A 17,508-nucleotide genomic window follows, 5' to 3' on the forward strand; every position below is an offset into this window, starting at 1 on the left:
GTTCTCCTTGAGCTAATTCCCTAATTCCACTTTCAAGAAGTTGGCACAGGACACCTGGGTGGCTCAGTCAGTAAGCCGCTGCCTTTGGCTTAGGTCATGATCCTAGCTAGGGTCCTGGGATGGAGTCCCGCTCAGCGGGGAGCCTGCTTCTCCCTCTGCCTGCTCTGTCTGCTGCTCCCCCTGCTTGTGCACTCGCTCTCTCTCTCTCTGATAAGTAAATAAAATTTAAAAAAGAAAGAAATTTGCAGATTTCCAGCCTTATCTCTACCACCAAGTTCCAGAAAGAGAAATGTACATGAATGTCCAACCATCCCTCAGTCCACCGCTTACTGCTGGACGCTTGAGTGTGGCATTTCATTGAACGGCCTTCGTTCAGGCCACTTACGATCTCCTCAAAATTGTAAAATCCAGTGGGAACTTCTTCTGTATTTCATCTTACTTGGGGTTCCAGTTTCTGAAATACCCTCCAGCTCTCCCCCTCCCAAGTGAATGATTTCTTCCTTGGGTTTAGACAGGGCCAGTGAGTTCTCCTCGAACTCTTTAGGGTCCTTTGTGTCCCCACTTTTTCTCCATCTTTCTCTATGAATGTTCTCTGAGGTTCTGTCCTTGGGCCACTTCTTATCTTGAGCTAATTGCGGGGAGATCTGTGACCATTCTTTTATTGTACGGATGTAGATCTATAAATGTGACCCTCTTCTCACCAAGAGGTTCAGAACGATTACCTTACACCCGTGCTATCCAACAGAGATATGCATCATACATATACTTTTGAACCTTCTAGTAGTCCCATGAAAAAAAAAGCAAACAGAAAGAAGTGGAATTACTTTAATACTGTATTTTATTTAGCAATATATTCAAAATATTATCAATTCAACAAGTAATCAATAGAAAATTATTAATGAGATGTTTTACATTCTTTCATGTCAAGTTTTTGAAATATGGCATCTATTTTACACTTATATAGCAAATCTCATTTCATAGCATATTTCAAATACTTTATAGCCACTTGTCACTGGAAGCTACTGTATCGAGTGGTCCAGCCTGATACAATTCATTTCTCCTTGCTTCATTACAAGCACTATCCATATTCTGGATGGCCATCTCTCCTGAGTTCCAACCTTTATCCATAATCCCTCACTGATATCTCCACTTGCACACGAATGAATATTTCAGAACTAATAGGACATGGCAAGAACCTAATAATTTCTTTCCCCAAACCCACTTTAGTGAGAAATATCAGTCTTGCAGAAAAGTACCATCATTGGGGCGCCTGGGTGGCTCAGTTGGTTAGGCATCTGCTTTTGGCTCAGGTCATGATTCCAGGGCCTTGGGATGTATTCTCCCATCAGGCTCCCCGCTGAGCAAGGAGTCTGCTTCTGCCTCTACCCCTCCCCCTGCTTGTGCTCTCAATCTCTCTCACTCAAATAAATAGATTAAATCTTTAGTAAAAAAATACTTTTTTAAAAAACACCACCATCCAAGCAACGCCCCAAGCCAGAGACCTAAGGACTTCTCTCTCCTTCATCATCATCTGCGTTCAGTTTTTCACTACATTCTGTCAATTCTATCTTTCTGTCTAAATTGGAAATACTAGCTTCTTCTCATTTTTCCCTTTCATTAACTCAAGTGAATTTTGTCTTCAGGCCCTTGCATTAGTATTCCTTCTGCTTCAAGGCTCAGGAGTCTTCACAGACTTCCCACATCATTTTCCATGTATTTAGGGCTCACCTCAAAATATCTCCTCAGAGCACTCTTCCTGAATCATCAAGTAGTTACCTTCCATCATATCTGAAACTATATGGTTTAGTTTTTTGTTTTCATTTTTATCTCCCCGTACAAGAATGTGAAGCTTATGTCTGTCTTGATTGTGACTGAACCCAAAGACTCGTAGGTGATGTGGGGCCCAGAGGCTAACATTTGAGAGAGGCCCTCATGCCTTGTATGGGATAAATGAGTCTAACTTGACTGCCAGTGCTCGGTAAAGCCATTCGGTGTCTCTGCCAGGTCCACTGAGATGATGCCCTCGTGCTTCTCCTGAACTTTGAACTCAACCGTCATCTCTTCCCAAGTCATCTTCTGCACAAACGGCAAAGTTTCTCATTTGAGAAACACAGATTAAGCCATGTTGCAGTCCAGGGTAAAATGGTGAAATGGTGACCTTTTGGGGACAAGACAGCGCTCAGAGCCCCTCATACTCTGGAATGTCATTCCAACCTCCTTTCTCCAAAAGTTGACCAGTTGTTAGTTCTCCATTCCGGTTTATTTTGTTCCTCTGGGACCTTGCCTGTGCCTAAAATGCCCATTTCTAAGTTAGTTGTTTTGCTCTATATCCAATAAAATGTAATTACAGGTGTGGTCTTGAGAAGATGAGGAAAGGGGAAAACGGGAGCAAATGTTCTTTTTAAATTTTCTGATTAGAACAAAGTGCAACTTCCTGCTATTGCCGCCAAAAGTTCAGCTTCTGAGGGAAAGGGGACAGAGGAGAAAACCAGAAGCCTCTACCTGCCCAGCTTGGGCTCAGTGGACTTGAACAACAAAAAGCCCATCATTTCTTTTTATGTCTAAAGTACAGAATGTTTAACTGGCATTTTAAATTAAAAAAAAAAAGTGCTTATCTTGAATTGCATATAAACGATAATTTTTCCTGTATTCATGGTCTTTCCCTTACACATGGACTAAACACACTGGGAACAGATGTGCAAACACAGAGCCTGGAATGGCCTACCACAAAAGCCACCTCCCGGACAGCCATGATATCAACCACAACACTCAGCTGATAATCACAACTTTGAAAAATATGAAAGGAGATTCTGGAATCCCTGTATTAACTCACCAGGCAGTTCTGATGTGGTCTTCCCCAGATGGGACATGCTTGGTGACCCTGGGAACTGGGCACCCTGGTGGAGAGGACAGAGCTCACACTCTCGCCCAGGGCATTGTCTGGGATGTTGGGTGATTACTCGGTCCTCGCTCCACTTGGGTGGCCTTTAAAGTCATTTGTGGATCAGAAAGACAGGATCATTTCTTATTATCCAGGGGCCATCCCTTTCCCAGGACCTCCTCATGCCATCAGCATCACCCTCAGAAATCTTGGGGCTCGGGCTCATGTTGAAAATGTGAAAAAGTTGTGAGAAAGAGCTGGAAGGCAGAGACTATCCCACTGCCCAGGCCCACCGACTGAATCCTTCCCCCCCCCACCCCCACCCTGACTGCCTGGACCTCTGGGAAAGGATGGGGTGGAATTGCTTTTCTGCTGGGAAGCTTTTGCATATTTGCTTCCATCTCCAGGAGCTTCGAAAACAAAAGGTGGGGGAAACTATCTGGGTTCTGTGTATGGCACAGACAATGGCCCCTTTGTTTCCTTCTCTGATTTTGAAGGGTTTCTGAAGCTACCGCTCAGGACTGGCATTACATTTGAAATAGGGAGGCCGGCCCGTGGTAATGGGGTCCCAGGCAGGTGGGGCAACACTCCATTAATCACAGATTTCCCAACACTTCCTGCGTGAATTCAGTTTCTACAAATGCCACTGGGGGTCGTAACCTTCCTTGCCTGACTCTCCGGCACTTTGCAATCCCCTCCGCAAGCCAGACTGTTTGGAGATCCGGCCCCCGCCTGTTACAGTCTAGCTTCTCTCGGTCCCCGTCATTGGCCTTCCTTTTTCCCCAGGTTAAATCCCCACGTAAATCCCAGATCCGGTTAGCAGAGAGAGGCTGTCACCACTAAAATGCACTTCTCAAGGATGCCTGTAACAGGGGTGGTGGGTGCCTCCCGCCCCCCTGCACCGCGCACCACTGACCTCCTCCCTCTCCGAGCTCCTCCGCCCGCGTGGGGACCCCCACCTCTCTTTCCCTGTGTCCCTTCCCCAGCCATACGCAGTCGGTGGGAATGTGGGTCAGGACATCGCCAGCCCTGCCATGCGTGGAGCCAAATGGGACAAAAGGACAGAAAGAGTCAATTTCCTAGGCTGCGAAAATGTCCCATACTTCCCTGTCTTCTTCGTGCGCGTACAAGGTGCGCACCTGCGCGCGGAGATGTCCCTTCGGACCCAGACCCCAGCGCGCGGGGGAGGGGCCCGCGGCCAAGTGGGCGGAGCTCAGGGCCCACGGCCCCGCCCACGCGCTCCCCGCAAGTGGTTGGGCGCGCAGGCTCCCCGGGCTTCACCCGTTGCTCCGCGGAGGTGGGATGGGTACCCGGCCGCCTGCTGTGGGGAAAGCTCTGCATCTCAGGTGCCGTCACCTTTCTCGGTTTAGGACCGGAAGAAACTGCATCCCAGCCGCGAACCGGCGCGGCATTCCCGGGAGGCACCTTTGCTCTAAAAGAAGTCGTGGCTGTCACCGGTTGTGGACAAGCTTCGGAACAAAAACACATGCCCTCTCTGAGGCTCGAACTCAGGACCTTCAGATTATGAGACTGACGCGCTGCCCACTGCGCTAAGAAGGCGACGTGAAGTACGTTTTAGTTAGGTTTTAAAAGAATCATATAATTTCTGGAAACCATGATGTACCCGCTGAATAATTGTGCTTGACCTTTGGCCGCTATTTTCCATCTTATTTCCTACTGATCTGGATCGCCTCTCCCTCATAGATACCGATATTTTAACGGTCCACAGCCTCCTCTGTTGGAGTAGTACACTCAGTAAATAGTAGTTGAACGAATATCTCCCCAACATGTCTAGAGTCTATCCCTACCTGTCAAATTAAATTTACATTCCCACCTGTGTCTCCTGAGATATTCCCCTTGAAATATTACAAACTGATTTTATAAATTTCCATATTTTCCCCACCTCTATACAACCAAAAATGCTATTAAAGACTGCTCACATAAGAGAGCCTGACTGGAGGAGATTGAAACAGTCATCAAAAATCTCCAAACAAACAAAAGCCCAGGGCCAGATGGCTTCCCGGGGGAATTCTACCAAACATTTAAAGAAGAACTAATTCCTATTCTCCTGAAACTGTTCCAAAAAATAGCAATAGAAGGAAAACTTCCAAACTCATTTTATGAGGCCAGCATCACCTTGATCCCAAAACCAGACAAGGATCCCAACAAAAAAGAGAACTACAGACCAATATCCTTGATGAACACAGATGCAAAAATTCTCGCCAAAATACTAGCCAATAGGATTCAACAGTACGTTAAAAGGATTATTCACCACGACCAAGTGGGATTTATTCCAGGGTTGCAAGGCTGGTTCAACATCCGCAAATCAATCAATGTGATACAACACATTAATAAAAGAAAGAACAAGAACCATATGATACTCTCCATAGATGCTGAAAAAGCATTTGACAAAGTACAGCATCCCTTCCTGATCAAAACTCTTCAAAGTGTAGGGATAGACGGCACATACCTCAATATTATCAAAGCCATCTATGAAAAACCCACCGCAAATATCATTCTCAATGGAGAAAAACTGAAAGCTTTTCCGCTAAGGTCAGGAACACGGCAGGGATGTCCGTTATCACCACTGCTATTCAACATAGTACTAGAAGTCCTAGCCTCAGCAATCAGACAACAAAAGGAAATTAAAGGCATCCAAATCGGCAAAGAAGAAGTCAAACTATCACTCTTTGCAGATGATATGATACTATATGTGGAAAACCCAAAAGACTCCACTCCAAAACTGCTAGAACTTGTACAGGAATTCAGTAAAGTGTCAGGATATAAAATCAATGCACAGAAATCAGTTGCATTTCTCTACACCAACAACAAGACAGAAGAAAGAGAAATTAAGGAGTCCATCCCATTTACAATTGCACCCAAAACTATAAGATACCTAGGAATAAACCTAACCAAAGAGACTAAGAATCTATACTCAGAAAACTATAAAGTACTCATGAAAGAAATTGAGGAAGACACAAAGAAATGGAAAATGTTCCATGCTCCTGGATTGGAAGAATAAATATTGTGAAAATGTCTATGCTACCTAAAGCAATCTACACATTTAATGCAATTCCTATCAAAGTACCATCCATTTTTTTCAAAGAAATGGAACAAATAATCCTAAAATTTATATGGAACCAGAAAAGACCTCGAATAGCCAAAGGAATATTGAAAAAGAAAGCCAAAGTTGGTGGCATCACAATTCCGGACTTCAAGCTCTATTACAAAGCTGTCATCATCAAGACAGCATGGTACTGGCACAAAAACAGACACATAGATCAATGGAACAGAATAGAGAGCCCAGAAATGGACCCTCAACTCTATGGTCAACTCATCTTCGACAAAGCAGGAAAGAATGTCCAATGGAACAAAGACAGCCTCTTCAATAAATGGTGTTGGGAAAATTGGACAGCCACATGCAGAAAAATGAAATTGGATCATTTCCTTACACCACACACGAAAATAGACTCAAAATGGATGAAGGATCTCAATGTGAGAAAGGAATCCATCAAAATCCTCGAGGAGAACACAGGCAGCAACCTCTTCGACGTCAGCCGCAGCAACATCTTCCTAGGAACATCACCAAAGGCAAGGGAAGCAAGGGAAAAAATGAACTTTTGGGATTTTATCAAGATCAAAAGCTTTTGCACAGCAAAGGAAACAGTGAACAAAACCAAAAGACAACTGACAGAATGGGAGAAGATATTTGCAAATGACATATCAGATAAAGGGCTAGTGTCCAAAATCTATAAAGAACTTAGCAAACTCAACACCCAAAGAACAAATAATCCAATCAAGAAATGGGCAGAGGACATTAACAGACATTTCTGCAAAGAAGACATCCAGATGGCCAACAGACACATGAAAAAGTGCTCCATATCACTCGGCATCAGGGAAATACAAATCAAAACCACCATGAGATATCACCTCACACTAGTCAGAATGGCTAAAATTAACAAGTCAGGAAATGACAGATGCTGGCGAGGATGCGGAGAGAGGGGAACCCTCCTACACTGTTGGTGGGAATGCAAGCTGGTGCAACCACTCTGGAAAACAGCATGGAGGTTCCTCAAAATGTTGAAAATAGAACTACCCTATGATCCTGCAATTGCACTGCTGGGTATTTACCCTAAAGATACAAACATAGTGATCCGAAGGGGCACATGCACCCGAATGTTTATAGCAGCAATGTCTACAATAGCCAAACTATGGAAAGAACCTAGATGTCCATCTACAGACGAATGGATAAAGAAGATGTGGTATATATACACAATGGAATACTATGCAGCCATCAAAAGAAATGAAATCTTGCCATTTGCGACGACGTGGATGGAACTAGAGGGTATCATGCTTAGCGAAATAAGTCAATCGGAGAAAGACAACTATCATATGATCTCCCTGATATGAGGGAGAGGAGATGCAACATGGGGGGTCGAGGGGGTAGGAGAAGAGTAAATGAAACAAGATGGGATTGGGAGGGAGACAAACCATAAGTGACTCTTAATCTCACAAAACAATCTGAGGGTTGATGGGGGGAGGGGGTTGGGAAAGGGGGTGGGGTTATGGATATCGGGGAGGGTATGTGCTATGGTGAGTGTTGTGAAGTGTGTAAACCTGGCGATTCGCAGACCTGTACCCCTGGGGATAAAAATATATGTTTATAAAGCTGTAAAAAAAAAAAAAAAGAAAGAAAGAAAGGATGAATCCCCAAGTTTTGTAGCAACATGGACGGGACTGGAAGAGATTATGCTGAGTGAAATAAGTCAAGCAGAGAGAGTCAATTATCATATGGTTTCACTTATTTGTGGAGCATAACAAATAGCATGGAGGACAAGGGGAGATGGAGAGGAGAAGGGAGTTGAGGGAAATTGGAAGGGGAGGTGAACCATGAGAGACTATGGACTCTGAAAAACGATCTGAGAATTTGAAGGGGTGGGGGGTGGGAGGTTGGGGGCACCAGGTGGTGGGTATTGTAGAGGGCACGGATTGCATGGAGCACTGGGTGTGGTGCAAAAATAATGAATACTGTTATGCTGAAAAAAATAAAAAAATAAAAAAAAAAAAAGATAAAAAAGAGAGCCTGACTGGTTCAGTGGGTAGAGTCTGTGGCCCCCCATATTGAGTTTATAAGCTCAAGCCCATGTTAGGGGGGTGGATTATACTTTTAAAACTTACGCACATAATTTCATTTTGTCTAACTTAATTTTTTGCCATAAATCAATGTATCATTATCCCCATTTTGCTGATAAAAGCCTCCACAGAATTAAACCCACAGCTGTTCAGTGACAAAGCCAGACCTTGAGAGCAGATTCTGATTCCAAAAAGCATGCATTCTCCACTCTAAATCATATTCTCTCCACATCACCGCATTCATTCAAGTAAGCACATATTTATACAATTATGGCTTCTCTGGTCCATTCAACAAACATCAATTCACAACCTGCCCTATGCTTGACAACTGGGTTCAAAATTTCCAAGAGAAGCTTGGCCCGTTGTCCCTCAAATCCCCACAGATACTTTATTTCATACAGTTCTCAATGTGTAGCAAACGGATCCATGGAGGTCCTGAGACGCTTTCAAGGTATGTGAGGGCAACAATATTTTCATAATAATATCAAGGCTGCATTTGTTATGAAAAAAGCTGATGGTATAAAAACAGCACATAATTGCTCTTGCTTCCTGTGGATCAAGGCACTTTATCAGGAGGTCCCCGCCCTCTTGTGTCCATAGCAGTCACATGGGGGGGAGATAGTTTACTTAAGAATATCCTTGATGAAGCAGTAAAAAAAAATTTTACTTGACTAGTTCTTATCCTTAAGTACATGTCTTTTTAATAAACCATGTGAATAAATGGTAAGTGCAGAAAAAGCACTCCAGCTGTGTGTAAAAATGAGATTATTGTCTAAGAAAAGTGTTTGGGTGACTTTTAACTTGCAAACTGATCTAGATGTTTTGTTTTGTTTTCATGGAACACCATTTTTATTGGAAAGAATAAACCATGACATATTCAGTCATTTTCTCAAAAACCAAAGAAATCCGTCTATAAAAAAAATAATTCAAAGAAAATAATTGAGAGGATTTGCAATGATAAATTATTAGCTTTCAGTATTTGATAACTTGCAGCTTCCCAATGCTTAGAGACATTTCTGATGAGATTGGTGACGGTGTTACTGTTCTTTTCTGTTTGTTTGATATTATATACTGAAAATCTGAATACCCCCACGGACTAATGTGCCCTACTTGTTACCAAATCACGCATGGGTAAAAGAGCCATTCAAAGTTAGTGATGAGGTTTCAGACTGCACATTACAACCAACCCTAAAGAAGGTGTCATCTGTCAAGTTTGGTATAAAATCAGACAGGAATGTGCACAATTACCTGAAAAAGCTATAAAAATACTCTTTCCGGGGTGCCTGGGTGGCTCAGTGGGTTAAGCCGCTGCCTTCGGCTCAGGTCATGATCCCAGGTCCTGGGTTCAAGCCCCACATCGGGCTTCTGCTCAGCGGGGAGCCTGCTTCCTCCTCTCTCTCTGCCTGCCTCTCTGCCTACTTGTGATTTCTCTCTGTCAAATAAATAAATAAAATCTTTAAAAAAAATAAAATACTCTTTCCTTTTCTAACAGTTTATCTGAATGAAGCCAAACTTTCTTCATATGCTCATGACATTTTGAATGAAGAAGCAGATATAAAAATCTGTCTTCTACTAAGCAGTCATAAAGGAGAGTGAAAGAAAAAAATATAGTTATTTTTTCATAAAATGTTACTTACAATAACACCTAATAGGTTGGTTGCTTTTATTTCAGAAAAAATTAACAAATACTTTCAAAATTTTTAAAATTATTTTCTAAGTAATCTCTACCCCAACATGAGGCTTGAACTCACAACCCCAAGATCAAGAGTCACATGCTCTACCAACTAAGCTAGCCAGGCACCCCAACTAGTAAATATTTTTAAATTTGCAGTTTTAAAACTTAATATAGTAAATATTGATGGATATAATTCACAAAGACCTTTGGGTTTCACAATAACATTTAAGAGTGTAAAGAATCCCATGGTGCCTGATTGGCTCAGTCTGTAGCTCATGCAACTCTTGATCTCTGGGTTGTATGTTCAAGCCCCACACTGGGGGCAGAGACCACTTAAAAAGAAAATTAAGAAGAAAAAAAACAGAGTCCTGTCACCAGAAAGCTTGAGGATCACTACAGTAGATTATTTCAACACAACCTCTCTTAAATCTCTCTTCCTTTTCATTCCATCATTCATTCTACTCATTATTGAGAACATGTTTTGTGCCAAGCATTGTCCTGAGGTTGGGGATTCATAGAGAATTGAGCAATCCTTGATAGGAGCTGACAGGGTAAACAAAGGCCCAGTTCCCATTCTTCAAACTTCCTCATTCTCACAATTAAATATATCCTCTAAAATACCTCGTTTTGATAACATAACCCTTGCACTTGGTATTAGTCAGCTAGGGCCACCCTAACAAAATACCACAGACGGGGTTGGTTACACAACAGAAATTTTTCTCACTGTCATGGAGGCTGGATCAAACCCAAGTTCAAATCAAGGTGTCAGCATGTTTGGTTTCTCCTCAGGCCTCTCTCCTTGACTTGTGGATGGCCACCTTCTGTGTCCTTACGTGGTTTTTTCCTTTGTGTGTGCCCATGTCTGGTTTTTCTCTATGTCCTAATCTCCTCTTCTTATAAGGATACTAGTCAGATAGGATTAGGGTCTACTCTAACGACCTCATTTTAACTTAATTCTCTCTTTAAAGGCACTATCTCCAAATACAGTCACATTTTGAGGTACCAAGGGTTAGGCTTTCAACATATGAGTTTTGGTGGGACATGATCCAGCCCATAACATGCTTAAATGTTTTAAATTATAAAATTTTTACCCTGAGATTTTCAGCCTTTTCTGTCACTACTTCCCTTCATGAGTATTTTAAAGTTCCCTCAACTTAAAAAGTCATACACCTTTCCTCATAGAGGAATTCCAACTTCATGTCTGGTCCATATCTTTAAGGCCCACTCCTGATATTTTCATTCTTATATGATCTTGTCTTTTTTTTCTCTGACTGCTGTGACTCCTTGTCAGTAACCATCTTATGGGTATTGTTATTATAGTATTTGGTATGGATATGCCTTATCTTTCAGTAATACCCTCTAGTAGTCACCATACCTAGAAGGAAGTGTAGCCACTCTGTTCAACAATCCAATAGCTCTCCTATGCATAGATTCCTTTTTTTATATGGCCAGGAGGAATGACTGTCTCAGAGTCCTGGTTCTGAAGGTAGTTATAAACCTCAGTTTGTTTCCTTTTTATTCACTTGGATTCCTGCCAAGTCTATGGGATCTAATGCAGACCCCAGGAAAGGGAGGGAGGGGGAGGTAATGCTAAGCCCGCTCCTGTTTCTACCTGCCTGGTTGCTTGGGGGAAGTTCTGTAACATCCATGCCCATGTGGGTTCTGAGATCTTTTTCTCTTTCTTCATGTTTGAGTGAATCTTTTTGTTTTTCTTCTTAATTTAGGGAAGTCCTTGCATTCCTTTCTCAAAGTCTAGTCCAATATGGTTCTCTTACAAAACCTCTCCATGCTACATCCTCTGCAGACTCTTTTCAGTTCTTATCTTAGACCTTTGAGGGGAGGGTGAAAGAAGGAGGGAAACCTTGGCCCAAACCACTCTCTGCATTGCTGCACACCTCCATTTGAGCTTGTATAGTTACCTAAATGGGGGGGGCAATTATTGGTGTCTCAAAATATAGAGCCCAAGTGCAAACAGGGAACTGCAGATAATGGACCAGGAATTACCTGCTTTCTGATCTGGTTTAAAGCAATTTTTACACTGTGGCGTGTTAAAGACAGACAAGTGGGAGCTATTGGCCAGAACAAGATATTATTCCAAAGGTGCGAGAAATCAGGACACATGCGACTTGTGCCTGATACCTAGAGTGCTCTTGTTGCTGTAGGGGAGGGAGGTGGCTTCCACGCATCCATGTTCAGCTGACATAGTTCTAACAGACAGCAGGGCAGTTTCCTGATCTCTGAAAGCTTGCAAAGACCGACGGGAAGCTGCCATTTTCCAGCTGCCTCCCTCTCTGATGGTGACACCTGGCAACCTCCTTGAGGGCCTGTTTTATATGGAGACTATGGTGGCCGGTCTGGAACTGGGTCCTCTAGCCCTTCCAACTATTCCATAATTGTGCATGTCCTATTTAAACCATTTCTTAAGATTGCTAGGCTGGTTTCAATCATTCATAGTTGAACTCTGTCTGATGCATTTCCCCAATCCAGGGGAAGCCGAGATAACAGGAAAAGGCTTAGGTGACCCTGTGACTTGCTTCTTCTCCTTAGGAGTGTACAGCGAGACTTCTGCCTTCCCAAAAACAAGCCCCTAGTCTCCATGTCAGCAATACCTTCAGACCCACCTTGCATTAAACACGCAACTCCAGGGGTCTTTTATGTTAAAAAACATCTCCCCTGGGGCACCTGGGTGGCTCAGCTGGTTAAGTGACTGCCTTCAGCTTAGGTCATGATCCTGGAGCCGGCTCCCAGCTCCATGGGGAGTCTGCTTTTCCCTCTGATCTACGCTCTCTCTCACGATCTCTCTCAAATAAATAAATGAGATCTTTAAGAAAAAAAGAAGTCTCCCCAAACATTTCTTAACACCAAAAAACGTATTTGTGAGGGGCACCTGGGTGGCTCAGTGGGTTAAAGCCTCTGCCTTCCCCTCAGGTCATGATCCTAGGGTCCTGGGATCGAGCCCCACATCGGGCTCTCTGCTCCACAGGGAGCCTGCTTCCTCCTCTCTCTTTCTCTGCCTGCCTCTCTGCCTGCCTACTTGTGATCTCTGTCTGTCAAATAAATAAATAAAAATCTTTTAAAAAAAAAGTATTTATGAGAGATGAAAATCTTACCTCGCCACAATTAGTACTTAGAACGTCAAGTAAATATTTGGTTAAAGGCTATTTGTTTTGACTTACGATTAGGCCATGGAAAGATAAAATGATTGTCAATATTTGTTTTCCTTCACAAGGTAACGCTCTGACCTATAGAAAAGGACATTAACAAATTATATGAAGTACTATACATTATGTATATTAAAATGTCTTAATCCAGAAAAAAAATTTGTTTTCCTTGCCTTATGGAATGAAAGGAGGTGTAAAAAAAAAAAGTTTTTTTAATTGAAGTGGAGTTGACATATAACATTATATTAGTTTCAGGTGTGCAACATAATGACTTGATATTTGTATATGTTGCAAAATGATTACAATCAATGTAATTAACATTTGTCTCCATACATGATTATATTTTACTTTCTTGTGATGAGAACTTTATTTTTTATGATGAGGGCTTCTAAGATCTCCTCTCTTAGCAACTTGCAAATATAAAATAACTATAGTCACCCAGGTGTACATTACATCCCCATGATTTATTTATCTCATAACTGGAAGTTGGTACCTCTTGACCGCCCCCCTTCACCCATTTTGCCCAACCTCACCCCCATCAAAGAAGGCTTTTAATTCTTTTGCCATTTCCAAATTAAAATGATATAATGTTTACACCCATACTCAGAAATTGGAAATGTCAAATGCTTATTTATGTTATAAACATTGGTGTATCTGCCATATGCATTTGGATTAGCCACAGGGACACTGTCTCTCAGATCCATGAGATGTCCTTTCTTACTGTGATAAAGTCATAATAATAACAAAACTAATTAAGTGACAGTCATATAACTTTATCAATTAGCCCTCTCCAAACTCAGTGATATAAGTGTGACCATCCCCTGGGATGTCCTGGGATATAAAAATGTAGACCATAAACTTAGATCTTCCATTATCATTTTATTTCCATTCACTGGAACACATTTTTCCTTACCTCCATATGAAGACCTAGACAGTTTCATGATTTATCCCGACTAATACAGTCTCAATCCCAAAATTAAAATGTTGAGCTCCCTGTATCCCTCTAAAATTCATCCTTAGATGAATTTGACATAAAGATCAAACTTCTCCCTTCACCCATTGGAGCTGCTGAGCGATAGCTCCTTGGATAGTTGCCAGGGAAAATGTTTCCTCTCTCTTTCCTCCCGCTTCTTGTTCCCTGAGTTACCTCCATTTCTCCACTTGGCCTATTTAAGCTGGCTTTCAGCTGCCCCCATGCCAATGCTCCCTCTCTCCTGTTTCCCACATGTGTTGTGGGAAATGTTCATGCCTCATTGTCCCTGAAGAGCTCTGACACTACAGACTAATCTTGATAAAGAATCAACGTCAGGCAGTCAAGCTGCCCATCTGTTGCCTTGATATTATCCATAGTCTTCTCCACTGTGTCCCACACATTTTGTGCCATTGATCGGCCTTATTGACATCTCTCTAGTTAAGATTTAGCAAAAGGGAAGAGACACTCTAATCTGAACTCTTCTCTGTGGGGAAATGTACAGAGATAATAACATGCCAACAGCTAGCTCCAAAATCCTTTTCATAAATTCTATTTCAATTACCTTTGTTCTGTACTACAGAGATGCTCCCCCTGCTCAGGATTTGACATCACTGGCTGGCCTTCTGCCTCCCACAGACACCTCATGTTAATTAGGCTTTAACACCTCCAGCTGACCTACCCTTCTCACTAGGGCTCCAACACCGTGCTGCGGGCCCTGTTCCTAAGTGAATGCCTTCTGCATTGTGCCTGGGTTAAACAACCAGCAACAAGCCGTTGTACTTGTCCCCCTTATCCTGCCTGGGCTCCTACACTCCATGCCCCCTCACAACATGGATACTTTCTTCACCTGGGAAACTCCAGGGCATCATAATTCCCCAGACCTAATTTGGTCTGACATGCCTAAATGACGGTACTACTAAATTCCTCAGGGAGGAAAAGAAAAGTGAAACAGAATGGAAGAGAAAAGGAAGGCAAAAGAAGAGGGAGAAGAAGATGAGGACTTTTTTTTTTAATTGAAGCATAGTTGACATTAGTTTCATAGAACATATTGTATAGGGTTAGCTAAAGCACAGTTGACATAATATATTAGTTCCAGGTATACAACATAGAGATTTGACAATTCTATCCATTATGAAATGTTTACCATGAAAAGTGTAGTTATCATCTGAGGAAATTATATAGACATTTTAGCTATAGCATGACCTTTACTGGTAAAGGTCTACTCTTCCCTTGCTATACATTTTTAAAAGAATGATATTGTATTTTTTTTAAGATTATTTATTTATTTAACAGAGAGAGACAGAGATCACAAGTAGGCAGAGAGGCAGGCAGAGAGACAGCAGGCCTCCTGCTGAGCAGAGAGCCTGATGCGGGACTTGATTCCAGGACCCTGAGATCATGGCCTGAGCTGAAGGCAGAGGCCTAACCCACTAAGCCACCCAGGCACCCAAGAATTATATTGTATTTTAACAGTTTATCTGCATCCGTATCTCTTAATATGGTCATATGTTTTTTCTCTCTTCTTAAGGAAATTATATCATTTAGTTTTAGAGTATAAAACTATAGCTTTATAGTTTAATATAAAACTAAACTTATAAATCTATAATAAATTCAACTTAACAATAAGGATATATTTTATTCCTGAGCTTTTATGTTTTCTTCAGTTTTATTTAAAATTTAATTCAAATTCATGTGTGAAAGTGGAATCTGATTTTTCTTCTCGCATAGTCTCTCTTAGGTTTGAGGTATCAAAATTATTGCTAGTCTCACAAAATTAGTTGAGATATTTTTTCCCATTCCTTTTTCTGGGAGTTTTCATAAGATCAGAAATATCTTTATAAACATCTGATAAATTCATATCTCAGATCTACTTGGTCATGCATTTTTTTATGGAAGATTTCAAATCATGGGTTCTTTTGTTAATGTTATGGAAAGAATTGTATTTTCTACTAAAATACTTAGTAAATCACGTTTTTCAAGAATATGTAAGTTTCTAAGTTTATAAGCACTAGATTTTCATCATTTTCTCCTAGCTTTTAAATCATGAAACATCTGTGGTTGTGTCTCTTTTTAAGTGTATTTTTTCACTGTCCATTATTCCTGTTTAATCTTGCCAAATGTTTCTCTACTTCATTGTTTTGGTATTTTTGTGGGGTTTTTGGCATTATTGTGCTTCCCCCTTGTATTTTTGTTTTAATATTTTATTACTTTTCTTTTTATTTGAAAGAGAAGTCATGACTGATACCACAATATTACAAAGGATTATAAAAGACTGCTATGAAAAATTATATACCAGCAATTTGAACAACCTAGAAGAAATGTACAGTCTTTCAAAATCAAATGAGGAAGAGATAGAAGACCTAACCAGACCCATTACTAGTAATAAAATTAACCAGTGTAATTCATTAAAAAGTAATGAAATTAAATCAGTAATCAAAAGACTCCCAAGAAACAAAAGTCCAGGACCAGATGGTTTCAGAGATGAATTCTACCAAACATTTAAAGGAGGGTTAATACTGATTGTTCTCAAAGTATTCCAAAAAATACATGAAGGAATGTTTCCAAATGCATTTTATGAGGCCAAACAACATTACTATGATCCCCAAATCAGACAAAGACCCGAAAAAACCTTGCAAGCCAATATCCCTGACGGACATAGATGCAAAAATCTTCAAGAAAACATTCGTAAACTGCACTTAACAGTACATTAAAAGGGAGCAACTGGGTGGTTCAGTGGGTTAAATATCTGCCTTCAGCTCAGGTCATGATCCCAGAGCCCAGAACTGAGCCCCTTGTTGGACTCTCTGTTCTGTGGGGAGTCTGCTCCTCTCTCACTGCTCCTCTCCACCCCTTGTGCTCTCTCCTACTATCTCTCTCAAATAGATAAAAAAAAAATCTAAAATAAATAAATCAAATCTTTAAAAAAAAAATCTAAAAAAAAAAAAAAAACACCCCAAACATTAAAAGGATCATTTAACACAATCAGGTGGGATTTATTCTGGGGAGTGAAGATGGTTCAATATTCACAAATCAAGCAATATGATATACCACAGTAACAAAACAGGGATGAAAATCATATAATCATCTTAATAGATGCAGAAAAAGCATTTGACAAAATTCCACTTCTGTTCATGATAAAAACTCAATAAAGTAGGGTTTAGAAGGAACATGCCTCAGTATAACAAAGACCATATGTGAAAACCTATAGCTAACATACTTAATGGTGAAAAATTGGGAGCTTTCCCCCAAAGACAAGGACGTTCACTCTCACCACTTTTACTTAACATAGTCCTGGAAGTCCTAGCCACAGGAATCAAACAAGAAAATAAAAAAGCATCCAAATTGGTAAGGAAGAAGATAAGCTGTCACTATTGCAGATGACATACTATATAAAAAAAAAAAAACCTAAAGACTCTACCAAAAAAACCCATTATAAATAATAAATGAATTCAGTAAAGTTGCAGGATTCAAAATTAATAAATGGAACACTTAATAAGAAGAAGTAGAAAGAGAAATTAAGAAAAGCAATTCTATTTATAATTGTATTGAAAAGAATAAAATTCCTAGGGATAAACTTAACTGAAAAAGAGAAAGACCTGTACTCTGAAAACTATAAAAAACTGATGAGGCAAATTGAAGAGGACACGAACAAATGGAAAGATATTCCATGCTCACGGAATGGAAG

The 17,508-nt window shown here is 41.0% G+C and overlaps 1 non-coding gene across 1 annotated transcript; it reads right to left on the bottom strand.

Annotated features, from left to right (window-relative positions):
- Positions 1–4,368: 4,368 nt before the first annotated feature.
- On the bottom strand, positions 4,369–4,441 carry TRNAM-CAU (transfer RNA methionine (anticodon CAU)). The gene has a single exon. It is a non-coding gene; the product is annotated as a tRNA-Met (tRNA).
- Positions 4,442–17,508: the final 13,067 nt, after the last annotated feature.

This window comes from Lutra lutra, chromosome 6, assembly GCF_902655055.1.
Source record: "Lutra lutra chromosome 6, mLutLut1.2, whole genome shotgun sequence".
Lineage (NCBI taxonomy): Eukaryota > Metazoa > Chordata > Mammalia > Carnivora > Mustelidae > Lutra > Lutra lutra.